Source organism: Microplitis mediator, chromosome 11, assembly GCF_029852145.1.
Source record: "Microplitis mediator isolate UGA2020A chromosome 11, iyMicMedi2.1, whole genome shotgun sequence".
NCBI classification, from domain to species: domain Eukaryota; kingdom Metazoa; phylum Arthropoda; class Insecta; order Hymenoptera; family Braconidae; genus Microplitis; species Microplitis mediator.
The window spans coordinates 2,660,151-2,672,905 of NC_079979.1; the positions used below are offsets into that span (position 1 = coordinate 2,660,151).

Consider the following 12,755-nt stretch of genomic DNA (forward strand, 5'->3'; position numbering starts at 1 on the left):
ACATTTATCCCATATTTTTTTTTTCATCATCCGGGAAACGTCTCACCTAGCCGACTTGCTCTTTAATTTACTAGTATACATCTGATTATCTCAATCATAATAAACTCTATAATTGCTAATTAAAATCACCAATGAAATAATAAATTCTGGAAAGTTAAGTTATTCGTAATCATTCCACTTCTTGATGAATGTACATTCTTCAATAAAAAAAATCCATAATAAATAACCGACTTTTGCTTCATATCAGACAGATTAAAGTGTCAAGGAATCGAAATTACGCAAACAAATGTGTGATGTACATCTTTAGTTGCAATAAATATAAAAAAAAACTAAGCTGAGAAAAGCTAACACATGAATAATTCACTCACTATAAATAAACTACAAAGTCATTTTAAGTTTAGTATTCGTTGTTGGAACAACAAAAAGTTCATCTAAAGTATCTTCTTTAATATCTGGTATTCATTTTGTTTTATTATATTTTTCTATAAAAAATTTTTGGTATTTGTGTTAAAATGTTAAAATTTTATGGAAATCGAGTTTTGCGGAAAAAAATTCCAAAAATTATTTATACAATTTTAACATTATACTACAATCATTTACTTTATTTTTTAGCGTCACAAAAAAATTAAGATGTCAAAAATAATCCTATTATTATCAATTTTCTTGCTGGTAGGCCTGCATAGTGCTGCAGTTGACGGATGTGTTGGCAAATGGGTTAGTAATTTTTACAAATTCCAAAAATTAAGGAAACTAATACAACCTTGGATCTCATTGCGTAACTCGAATTACTAAAACCAACAATGGACTATTGCGGGATGGGGATTGTTACACTACGATTTCAAACATGAATGAGGTTGGCCGCCCACTCCCTAAGTTGACTGTAATGGCTGATATCACTCGAAATCTGAAATCGTGTTTCGTCCCATATCCCACAAAAAATTTAACCCTCCGTCCGTCGCGTGGTCTCGCTACCTTTCGTTCGTCACGCCACTCCACCACCATAAATTTAATATTGCGGTGTTGCCAAGTATCATAACTTTGCTGTTCAAAACTTGAATCACTCAAATTTGTATGGCTAGACAATTGTAATTTTTTTACTAAAATAGAAATTTTGTATTAAATGAAAATATTAATGGAAGTGATGAAATAAATGAGCCAGAAACGAGTCGCTGGTATTAACTGGCAACACTGTGTAAAAAATCTGAACAAAATCAACGCCTAAGGTTATTCTTGTTAGCGACGAATTGGCACGTTTTTATGGTTTTCCAACTAAAAAACATTTTTATTTTAATATTTACAATTTCGGAAAAGTAATTATCATTAATTCATTCAATACTAAAAAGTTTAGTAGAAGAACTCATAAGATTTAAAAAGACTAGGAAAGTTATTATTTTTTAAAAATAATCTTTCAATAAAAATTGCGGCACTGCACTTATAGTGCGACGGACGAAGGGTTGAACGAGACTTGTTATTGTCCAGCACACTGTTGAGTCGTGTTCTGGAAAGAAATTGTTGACCGTACGACTGGTCCATGAGCTCATAATGATAGTTCATGATCAGAACCATACCCAGTCCAGTGCAGCATGTAAATACCAGAATGGTAATCAATCGTGTGTGGAGGATACTGATTCATGGGCACACCAGAATAAGTCATGTTCTGCTCAAGACTACTGTATGTCACATCACTGGTTAGTGTTCAGCAGAAGGACCATTTATTTGCTGCGCATGCCTGAATAGTGCTCGATGCGATAACTACACTTGGGGTGCACACGATCTACATGTTCCTAAACAAAATAGTGAGGATGTAGTTCATTGTAGTTAAAAAATAGTTATGGTTTCAATCATTATTCAGGCATGAGCAGCACGGTTCTTGTGCTAAACACGAACCAGCGCTGTGACATACAGTAGTCAGTCATGTACAGGACATGACTCGTTCTTGTGCACGCATAAATCAGTATGATCTTCACTCAGCTGACTGCGCTGCTGGTACTGTGCTATACCAGACTGGGTATGGTTCTACTTGTAAACTGTGCTTTTGATCACATGGACCAATCGCGTGCTCAGCCATTTTTTCTCTAGAACACAATCCAGTCGTGTGTTGGGCAGTAACTATCCAGATTAAAATCTATTTATCTGGATTTCTCTAGACTCTTCGGTTATCAATAGTTCCTACTGGTATTTTATTGATTTATATATATTTTTAATGCTTGATGAATCCGTGCATAATTAATCATGTTTGGATTGTTTCGGGTGTAGAAAATTATTTTTTTGATTACATTGAGGAAAATCCAAATAAAGTTCAAAGTAAGAACAATTGAATTTGTATTAATAAGTGAATTATTTTTTTGTTATTTTCAGTGTCACCCTTCATGGGGTTATGAATGTTGCGAGGATCATGTCTGCAGTAACTACTTTTGGCAAGGTAAATGCATTACTATGATTGATTGGATAAAAATAGGATAGTAACGAATACAAATAATTTGTTATGATAATTATCAAGACAAAAATGATGTTAGGATTTCGCATTATTGCTTTATGTAATCATTAATAAATGTCTCTATAATATTGACTACGTTTTCGTTATTTCTTTTCTAATTTTGAAGTACAAATTGATGTCAAAAATTTATACGTTATCCAGGCTGCAATGTCTGAGCAGGTCTTCAGTATTTCTGGACAGCTCAAAAACGTTCCTATCAAAACAGTTTTTGTAGGAATGTATGTAAATCCATGTGAAAAACTATGGATTTACATGAGAATATTCAATACAGGAAAGTATAGGGTAAGTTCCTATAACTTTCTTTTTGTGTAGGAATCAGAACAAGGTTTCCATTTGGACGTTTGCATAGTGTTTAGGTTTCCACTATATTTAAATGGTGTATTACCGTACGATGGACGGTGTGGCTCAATAAGTTATAGATCAAATTGAACGGAGTATAGTATAGTGCCAGATAGCTGGTATAAAAAAATTAGTATACTAGCAGTTTCTGGTGACAGACAGCTTCTTTTGGCAGAAACTATATTGCCTGCCGTTAAAAAAACCCGCTCGGAAGGTGTACTGGAAGAAGGAATACCTAGAAATTTTCTCGCAAAATTTGACAGGATCGAAATTTTGTTCCTCTTGGACATCCACCAAAGTAGTGGATTGTCTGCTTTTGGAATTGTAGGCTCTCGGTCAAATTTTATCATTACTTTCTTAATGGCACTTTGGCCTTCAAAACTTGCCATTCTCTGCAGAATTCCAGACAACCCACGTACTGGATCAAAAAGATAATCTAAATCTTTCTCCCTTTGATTTTTACTCAAATCAGGTTCATTAACTGTAATTCCCTCTGTCATCTCTATCAATTTTTCCTTCGTTTTATCCCGATATGATTCTTCGTCATCTGCTAAATCTTTGTAACTATAACATTTATAAAAATTGGTATTAAAAAAACTGTAAAATACGGTAGACCTGGCCAGTCATCTTTAAAAATTGAAAAATAATCCCGTGGATCTACATAAGATGCAATTGCACGACAAGTTACATTTGTATTACTTAAAAAACAAGTTGTTAATTCTTCTTCAAGAATTTCATTGAGTAATAAAATATTTTCGCTATCATCATCTTACTGCTGCAAAAATTTATTCAATGATGAATAGACAGTAGGCCGTACCATAGAAAGGGTAGACTGGCTCTCAGTATACATTAATTTTGTCGCATCCTCAAATGGCTTAAAAATTTTAATGACATCTTGCAAGTAGGTCCAATCAGATTCATTTGAAAGTAATTTTTTCATCATTTCTTTAGTCGTTATCTCCTTGTCTTATAGAACACACTCAACAGCTTTAGGCTGTTCAACTGGACGTTCGACCATATCATACGCCGAATTTCAACGTGTTGGAGAATGGCTTATTAACCGGTGAGTTAGCAGATGATGTTGCTTTTGAGCGTTTTCCGAAGCTGTACCAGTTTTATTCGAATGTTTAAAGTGACCAACTATGGCTCTCACTTTCTGCAAACAATCTTTTAAATTACATTCTATTAGAGCTGTTTCTACAACACACTAAAGTGCGGCAAAAACAGCGGACACTTATCTCAATGTCATCATCAACTTCCCGATTCTCTCGTACAGCAGCAACCATGTAACGAGGATTATCGTGTACGACTGCAATCACTTTGTGATAAAGATTTCAATTATTCAATGCTTTAGTATTGGTATGTATTTGTGGCATTATGACTTTCTAACATTTCTAATGTGTCTAAGGTAAAAGAGGACAAATTCCACTGATCATCAATACCATGAACAGTAATAGTTACATATGAACTATTAGCACGTGATGACCACCCATCAGTTGTTATGGACAAATTTGAGAATCGATTTAAAGATGATAATAGTTTATTTGTCACAGCATCATATAATCCTTTTAGGCAATCTCTGATTACTGTTCTGCTCGGAACCGTGTAATCGGGACGAACAGTTTTGAGAAGTTGTAGAAGTCCAGAACCTTCTACAAATGATAATCGTAGCATATCCTCTGCAATCATTTTTACCAAGGATATTGTTATTGCTTCTGATTTAGGATTCTGGAAAATAAAATTGTTTAGTATTTGTTACTATTCTAAGCCCTGATTAAAAAAATCAATTTAAAATGATTCAATCAATGTAAAGTGTATATCTCTATTTATGTAGGAGCCAATTCAGGCCATTTGAAATTGATTTTTTAATTAGAGAATATATGAATCTAAATACAAATTTATTGTATGCCAAAGTTAATCATTTTTTCAATAAATTTACATTACGGCTATAATACTCTTTTCTAGGTATAGATAGTCTAGGTCGTTTATTTAAATTTTCTTGCAAACTTGGGCCGCTTTCCGCTTCGGATCTATTATATGCGAACATTATAAAGTAATTAATTTGTAAAAAATACTGATAAAAATGCTTTTTTAATTTTATTAAGCAATCACTAAATTATTATAATAAATACCGAAACAAAATCAAAATTGACTTACTGAGAATCAGAATCAATCTTGTCGATCGGAGTAGTGGCTTGATATTTTACCGAGTGTTTGTTTTTAATATGGTATCTTAATGATGCCGTGGTTTTTTTCGCATTATATTGCATTTTGCAATATTCACATTGAGCTACTCCACTTGAAATACGTATAAAATGATTCTACAGTAACGACATTTTTCAGCAATTAACTTAATAATATTGTTGGTGAGGAATGTATGATTAAAAACTTGAATGTATGTGTTCAGTCACGAGCTTAGACAATTTGAAAAGCTTCGTGCATTTCCGCTACGATCGGAAGTAGCCGAACTCGCTACTGACTTGAATGTCAGAACAGTGCCGGGTCACTCGCTATTTGGGCCCGACACATACGATTTCTTGCTCATGACCTTGTCAAGATGGTATGAGAACCCGCTACCAGCCGGACAATCAGAAAAATTGGCGGCTAACTATTTCCTGTTGGCGCGCTTTTAAGCCAATGGGAAAATTCGTTACTGCAGCCATGCTGCCACGTCACCACCGAGCGGCAACGAAGGAGGAAGACGTCCTCTCAACATCCATTCTACAACGTGCTTTGTTAACTACAACCTCGGGTTCTAAGGCCGCTTAACCTTGCCGCATTCACTATCACTTATCTATCTTGTCGCATTCGCTATCTAATGTTAATTCTTACCAGTTTTACGTGTATAAAGTATAAATAAAGACCTAAATTATTTATCTATTAACTTTCTGTAATTTTAAGTTGTTAAAATTCCTTCACGCCTAAACCAAATCCTCTAAGTTTATTCGCACATTTCACAGTATGTAATATGTATATGGGGCATTCCACGCCAAATCGACTACTTTTGAACCCGACCCCTTTAGATTTGGCTGAAAATTTTTTCTCTTTTTCTACCTCATCAAAAACGTTTCTCATAATTTTTTCAAATTTTTTCACCCAACCGAAAAAAAGTTATAAATTAAAAAAACAATAGCTTTTTTCATTCAAAATAGCTATAACTGTTTCAAAATTCGACTGATTAAGACTTTTTTTTTTCAAAATTTTTGTTTTTAAATGTACTTTTTGAAAAAAAAATACAAAAAAATTATTGCAACCTATCTTCATTGTTTTTTTGTAGATTTTTAGAAAAAATCAAAAATTTTTCGATGTTTACCATTTTTGATTTTTGATTTTTTTTTATATAAAACTTTGACATTTTCTGCAGATCCTCAAATTTTTTCGGAGTGATGTTTTTTCGATTTGTATTTTTTTTTTCCAATTGAAAACAAAAATTTTTTATAACTAGCCTTATTTATCATAACACCATGCTTAAAATTTTTGAGAGTGCTCAGGAAACTTTGAAATTTGGAAAAAAAAAATAAAAACAATAAATTTAAATGGTAATCCTCGAAATATTTTGAATTTTGTTCGAAAAATCAAGTTTAAAAATAGAAGGACCTACTTAATAATTTTTTTGTTTTTTTTTTCTGAAAACTACGTTTAAAAACGAAGAAAAAAAAAAAAAAGTTTTCATTTAGTCCATTTTTGGACAGATGCTGGCAATTCAAAGAAATTCCTTCTACACTCATTGTTTCATGGTTGAAATGCATCATATTTAATGGGCACTGTAATACCATACATTAATTGTATAGAATTTATTTATCTAAGATGTTAATACTATAAATACGGTTTCGCCCCGAATATACTTGCTAGGATCATCAGTAAAGTTGATGCAAGTATATACCACTTTAAACCGTTGAAAAGGAGATACAAGCCAAATTCAAATAATTCAAATGAATTTCAGTCAAATTTAAAAAATACTTCTTTCAATGCTTGAAAACATCGATATTTCATGAAATATAAAATTAGCCAGTTTAACCTCTAGCTAATTAGCTTAGCTAATTTCAGTTAACCGGCTAAGCCGAGCAGTCAGCCAGCTAATTAGCCAGGTTAACTTTTTTAACCGGCTAAATTGTACAGCCCTAATCCTTAGGAGTCAATTTTTTTATTTTCGTAGTTGTTTCCGCTTCTTTGATCTTTAACTTCGTAGATAGTATGAATCGATAATAAATATCTGACGTTTAATTTTCATCTGACGAATCAAAGTGTCAAGGATCAGAGTACGCAACTAAATCTGCGATAAATTATTTTAGTATTGATAGAAATTAAAAAAAAACACTGTGGGATAGTGATGCGAATGAATAATAGATTAACAAGTCAAAAGCCGTATAAAAATCAGTACAAGTCTATTTGTTTCTATTCGGTTTTCGAATCGATTGAGTAGATTCGATGGAAAATTTTGCATAGGGACGTTATTTTAATTTGAATTTCGAGAAAGTTTTCTGTGATTTCTGCGAAAAAGATGATGACACATAAGCCTCCATTTTTTTCATGTTAATTGATACATGTACACGTAAATATCTGTCTAATAACTATCTGGTCAAAAATTAGTAGATATCACGTAATTAGAATGCGTAATTAGCCCGTCAATTGACCAACTTATAATCTTTGTCAAACTTGTAGTTTAACCTTTCGGAACAATCGTGTAGAGAGATTCTCTCACACTTTTTTTAAAACTTTTTTTTTTCTAAATTCAAATGGAATGACCCCCTGAAATTTTTTTTACCTTTCTAAAATTTAATGCTCTAAATGATACTAATAAAACAAAATTTTTTTAAACTTGAAAAATAGAGAAAAAAAATATTTGTTTATTAACTGTGAGAGATTCTCTCATCGCATGAGTCAAGTCAGGCATAAAAAAAATTGCCGTTCGTATGAGCTCGTTTCATTTCGGCTGTCTCCGTGGTTTCTAGCCGCCATCTTGAATGTATATAGATATACAAATAAACATTGTTCTGAAAGTTGTTTACAAGTGTACTTGTATACCGGTATTTTAATTATAAAAAAAATGTAATAATTAATAATTATTTTAAATATTATCCTAGTTCATAAGTGCTATTATTCATTAAGTGAATAACCACAGTAAGTAAATTTTTAACTTTATGTATTAATATTTTTCGGTCATAAATACATGTGTAACCTAAAAACATTTATAAATCATAAATTATTATTATTCAATTAGCTCAAATATTTTGTTTTGAAAAATTTTGATACTTCTGATAAATAACAAACTTTTAACAAATAATAATAATTTGTCACTATAATCACTTCTTGGCTTTTTGTGAAAATCTACTCAAAAATTTCATTTAATATATAACCTAAAATTGTTTAAATATTTTTTAAATTTCGCTTTTGGCGCTTGCGCAATAGGCGTGAGATTTTCTCTCATCACGATAGCAATGACTGTGGTACGGGAGACGTATGTTCTGAAGGGTTAATAGACACCGAACGATATTAGGTTTCACCCCAGATGTGTTGATGGAATTGTCAGTGATGCACCTCCAACCCATCCTGTCTCATACCCGATACTGAAGTTACGAAAAATTTATAAATGGGTTGGACCTATAACGCCACCGTCCATCTTACGGTTTTAAATAAAATTAATTATTAAATACTTTAATTTTTATTTAATCTATTACAAGATGGCAAGTTAACGGCTACACGTAGGTTAATAAACGCCATCTATGTGTACATGGCTGACTTTTTCACTATTTATATGCCACATCACCATACAAACGCATTTTAAACCGTTTAGATAATAAGTCCATGGGACTAATCGTTGGGGGATCAATCGTCCGAGAATATTCTATCGCGGGATCAATTAGCGCAGAACCTATTGTGAAGGGAGCGACCTGGATAGCTGCCATTGAGATCAACTTTACTCTCGTTAATGATCCGATTTACTGTCCGCACTATAAATATCACCACTTTCATTAACTTTCAAATAGCCGAACGAGTAGTGTGACAGTCAGAATACTATGTAGAATCTTGGATGATATCCTACCTTGATACCGTCCACGATCATTTCGCTGATGGATCGTAACGTTACTGACTTACTTTGCAAAGGCTCAGACCAACATATAAACTGTTTACTACTCCGAAGGATGGAAAACGTTTATTTTAGGTCTAGGCATAGGTTTGACCTAAGCAAGACCTCACCGTCTTAACTCAGAGTGAATACTGAGAAAATATTTGACCAGATGGTACGTGTTAGCCAATATCTTAGTTCGCATTAAACAAGAAGAAAATTTGCATCCTTGTAGATTATTTCAGGCCTGGTTCAAAAATTTCGGGTAAATGGTATTCTACAATAGGTTAAATGGTTAAGCAGAGACACAGAAAATCTCGAAGGTAAACATCTTAATATTAAGATTGAGAGCTCAACTTTTGCCAGTATTTCGTTTTCTTACTTTGAACAATACTCTGGATAGAAGTTTGGAAAACAATTGTCGATTTTTTATAATCAGTGTAGTATGTATTTAAAAGTGATAGAAATATAGAAAGACAAGTAATAGATTTGTAATCTATCCAAAGAGCTTGCGGCACTTGGGAATGAGATATTTTGAGAAATAGAAGCTTGAGGTTGGAAGTGTGGGTGATAAAGAGAGGGGTGGGGTAAAGATAGTTGGACGGATATCGGCAGTCTGCGAATGAAATGGCATGTCTCACTCAATGCCCTCGGGGACGACGGTTGCCAAATCGTAGCTAGGCTTCTATTCCATCATAAATCTTTCTCTCTTTCTCTCTCTCTCTCTCTCTCTCTCTCTCTCTCTCTCTATCTCTCCATCTTTTCATATCTTTCACTCTCTCTAGTAGACTTTTAGTGAGTAGTGCACTATTAAATCACTTCTAAGTCGTCAAGGATGCACGGCGACGTATAATGTCGATAATTGTTTTTAATCGGCGTGTGTAATGGAAAAAAAAAATAATAGAAAGAGAGAAAGAGAGAGAGAGAGAGAGAAAAAATCCGAGTGATCAGACTTTCAATATTTCTGATTGTTATTGCTTCAGGCTAAAACTATTACAATCTTTTTTTTAATATCTGTGGGATAGATTATTTTCAGTGACGTCAAATATCAATTGATTTTTTTCCTTTATTGAAAAAAAATTAAGACTCATTAAAAAATTAGATGGTGTTACATACTGGAAATTTCCCAATATTGAATTTAATATTTTCAAATTATTAAATGTTTATTGTTTATTAAGTCTAGGTTGGGTCTCATTGGGGTGTCAATAGATTCCCGGCGGGCCTAGTCGCTGACTGTTTGATTTTTATTATTAATTTTAAATATTTACGAGATTTTAATATTTTTGGTGTCGATTCCTACTCTAAATAATCATTTTTGTAATGGTAGGTGAGTGATTGGTAGGAAATCGTCAGGATACCCGAATTGCTGTTAAGTGTTCTGGATTATAGGACAGAGTGGAACTGCTAATGTCCTCGTAACTGAGCATTGATACGGTTATGAATCGGCCATAGTATAGATGAAAATATTGGGGTGACAATTAGCACTCCAAACAAGGTTGAATTAATTTGGAATTGATCGTAGACTTATTTTATAATGAATGGAGTGTAAAAAAACAGACTGATAGATTCGGATTCAACAGAGTATTCGTGTCCCCTGAGTTTTCCGACTAACTGAATTTTTTTTGCCACTGCATAATTATATGCATTAAAAATTAACACAGTGTTGCATCTCAGGTTCTCTAAGAAAACATCAAGGTATTCAAACTCTCATCTACGTAGACATTTTGTTGTGACCACGGATACACTGCGTCGAAGTTCTTTAAAGTGCTCATCAACAATATTTCCGTTTAAACGGCTAAAAAGTAATTTATCAAAAAAAATAATTGAATAAATTATTTTTATTAAATTAATAAATATTACGGGAACTAAACAATGGATTTATTGAGTCTTTCTTTAGTCGTCATCTTGATGAACAGAAGTACGTACAAAGAAAGAAGCATGAAAGTATAAAAACAACTTTTCGATAGGATTATAACAATTAATCGACTTTCAATATCATTAGAGTTTTGTATTTTGAAAAGCCTGAGTATTACAGCATTTTGTACGTTACTACCGAAATATCACACTTATTTTCCCATCTCCCAGAGAGGTCTTAGTTCATCAACTTCTGCGTCAGTAAGACAACTACCTTGCATAAAATTTGAGGAACATTGATGATGAGCACAACATCCATAACCTTGGTAGGGATGGCACTGAAAAAAATTGATTTTATGAATTTGTAAATTTTTCAGTTTGGATTTCTAGTTATTTTGGTCAGACAAGATATCTTTTTAACTACTTGATATGAAAATTGGTAAATTTCAAAATAAGGGGCGTTACTGGTTTCGGCCCGATTTTCAGAAATCGAGTTTTCATTAGATCTTGACGTTTTAAGATCCTAGGAAGCTATTCTGAGTTTCCGGGTGGGCAACCGCGCATGTGTGTGTATGTATGTGTATAAACTAATTTTTGTCGTATGATATCTTTGGAACGAATCGACCGATTTAAATGTTCTTAACGGCGATCAAAAAGGATCATTGAGACTTAGATTTGGGTGAATTTTGAAATCGATTGGTCAGGTAGTTTCCGAGATATACGAAACAGAAAAATTACAAAACCCTTCAATTTTAGATTTATATTCGTATAACTCGTAAACCGATCAACCGATGGGCTTCGAAATACGTGAAAATCTGTTGATTTATTCTAAAGATGTTGTTGGATTAAAATTACTTTTTTTCAGCGAAATTAATTTTTTATTTGGTCCGAGTATTTTTATAACTCAGACAGCTAAAAAATTAATACGTGATAACGTTGTCGAGTTCTCTAAGTACGGAAACAGTAGGAGGTTTTGATGTCAGCTTAGAAGTTCCTCTGTTTCATAAATTTTTGAGTTGATTCACTTTACCCGCTCGACCCTTTATTCGTTTAATTTCTTACCCATCCGCCTTTGCATCCTTCAACTGCACAAGCATAGAGACCAATTAATACAACAATTGATAATAATAAAATTATTTTCGACATTTTTATTTTTTGTCTCTGAAAGAAAAAAAAATGAAACTATTAATTGAACTAATTGTATACGTTTGTGACAGTATTCGATATTTAATGAGGTAAGAATAGGCTCATACTTTTTTGTATAAAATTAAATTTTATATAAAAAAAACTAATAATGATTTTTAAATAAATTATCAAGAGTTTAGTGTTAATTAAATATAATTATAATTTATTAAAATTATTTACTTACTTATGAACTAACGATACGACTACTTGCAAGTCAGACAAAACATAGTATTTAACTCTTTGTAGATAATCTATATATTTATCAACAGTATAATTAAATTTCTCGAACTCAATAATTTGAAATAAAAAATAGCGATAGATATTTCTGGATGATAACTCTTGATCTTGTTTTCGTTTATAAATCTAGCAAGACGCAACTGATAGCAATTTTCTAGTGTTATCTTATTCAGATGACTTTGTCTCAAGATCAAGAATTCCTTATCAAAAAAATCCATGTAGGATTTTATGAGAACCCACAAAAATTCATATTAAAGCGTATGAACTTATGTAAGAATCCATGTCGCAAATCATGATGTGTAGATTTCCACATGGGAAATCCACATAAAGTTATTTCTATAGGATCCGGGGTATCTGAATTTCTATGTCAATCATTTATTAATACGCGTACAAGAATAAAAAAAATCTGGGCGTCGGTTGGCCCTGCGGGCCAGCTCAAAAACTTTCTACTGTTTTCAAGCTCAAGGAGCTTGAAAACATTGGTGTGAATATATTTTCCAGCTCTTCAAGCTCGAAAACGCTATTACATGCAATTGTTTTTTTATGAGCTTTTCAAGCTCTCACAAGTTACGTTTT

At 32.7% G+C, this 12,755-nt stretch overlaps 2 long non-coding RNA genes across 2 annotated transcripts; one reads left to right on the forward strand and one right to left on the reverse strand.

Moving 5' to 3' along the window:
* The first annotated feature begins 301 nt into the window (after window positions 1–301).
* LOC130677249 (uncharacterized) lies at window positions 302–2,572 on the forward strand. The gene is made up of 3 exons (XR_008991558.1): window positions 302–455; window positions 613–714; window positions 2,359–2,572. It is a non-coding gene; the product is annotated as an uncharacterized LOC130677249 (long non-coding RNA).
* An 8,169-nt stretch (window positions 2,573–10,741) lies between these two features.
* Window positions 10,742–12,279, reverse strand: LOC130677289 (uncharacterized). Its single transcript, XR_008991567.1, has 3 exons — window positions 12,127–12,279; window positions 11,820–11,918; window positions 10,742–11,095 (listed from the first exon to the last, which is right to left on the reverse strand). It is a non-coding gene; the product is annotated as an uncharacterized LOC130677289 (long non-coding RNA).
* Window positions 12,280–12,755: the final 476 nt, after the last annotated feature.